Below are 1,656 nucleotides of genomic sequence, written 5' to 3' on the forward strand. Positions count from 1 at the left end.
ACAGTACTATTATATTATATAGATAACATACAACAACAGTACTATTATATTTATATAGATAACATACAACAAACAGTACTATTATATTTATATAGATAACATACAACAAACAGTACTATTATATTTATATAGATGTAGACATAGTATCTACATTACATTTAATTTCAGAGCTATAATGTTAAGATAATTTCAGAAATGTATTTCTCCCAAGTGGCTCAGCAGTAAGTCTCAAGGCTTAAATCGCTAAAAACCGGGTTTCAATACCCTTCATCAGCAGGGCTCAGATAGCCCATTGCGCTTAACAACAAACAAACAAGAAATGTTTTTAATTAACCAAACATATCGTACTTATTAGTACCATCTGTTGATTTGTATCTTTGTTGAATTTCGCGCAAAACTACTCGAGAGCTACTTGCGCTAGCCATTCCTAATTTAGAAGGGATGTACCAAAGGGAAGGCAGTTAATCTATCAACACTGCTCACCATCAACTCTTGGACCAGTCTTTACTAAAGAAAAGTGGGATTGACCATCACATTCTAACGTCCCCACCCCTAAAAGGGACGAGTATGTTTAGTGACACGATTCGAACCCGCGATCCGCAGATTCGAGTCGTGCGCCCTATCCACCAGGCCGTCCCAGGATTGATTGCTATCTGTTCTATCCTTATTTTGTTTTGATGGCAAGGATTAGAAAAAAAAATACATAGCACTACAAGGTTGTGTCTTTATACATATATTTAATCTCTCATTTTTCTATAAGTTTGACAGAGCAAGTATATATTTTTTACAAAATGTTTTCACAAAGCTGGAATAAATTGTGCCTTTCGCACTAAATAGAGGATATTTCACTTTCTTTACGGCAAGTACTTTTTTCTCATTTTACACAGTTTACCTTACAAATTATGTACTGTTTAAACTTTGAACAACAATATATTGTACATTAGTGTACACGGAAAGCATTTATAGGAAGTACCAAAAGTATTATTCGAAAAATAAGTATGGTCTAGATGATATTCTTTACCTGCTAAGTATAGTTTGACAGGTGTGTGGAGGTTTTATGTTGTATTGCAGACAATACGTATTGGACTTTTTACACCTTAAAGAAAAGTGTCCCATACAGGCGTTAATTCTTATATACTGTGTCCATAAAACATAATGTCCATAATGACAATTGTCAGCTCGGCCAGAGACACTGTGTGTTTTTTTAATCAATAAGCTGTGGATATTTAAAAAAAAATCAAAAACTTGATTTTACGCTAGAACACTGTTTATGGTTACCACACTGTGGACAACAAACAGTTCTAATGCTGGAAATGGACTGTGGCGCCACCTTCTTCTTTGTTATAAAATTACTGACGAAAGGTAGAACTAACGCTGGGAATGGACTGTGGCGCCACCTTTTTTCTTTGTTACAAAATTACTGACGAAAGATAGAACTAATGCTGGGAATGGACTGTGGCGCCACCTTTTTTCTTTGTTACAAAATTACTGACGAAAGATAGAACTAATGCTGGGAATGGACTGTAGCGCCACCTTTTTTCTTTGTTACAAAATTACTGACGAAAGATAGAACTAATGCTGGGAATGGACTGTGGCGCCACCTTTTTTCTTTGTTACAAAATTACTGACGAAAGATAGAACTAATGCTGGGAATGG

This window comes from Limulus polyphemus, unplaced genomic scaffold, assembly GCF_000517525.1.
Source record: "Limulus polyphemus unplaced genomic scaffold, Limulus_polyphemus-2.1.2 Scaffold7314, whole genome shotgun sequence".
Classification (NCBI taxonomy): domain Eukaryota; kingdom Metazoa; phylum Arthropoda; class Merostomata; order Xiphosura; family Limulidae; genus Limulus; species Limulus polyphemus.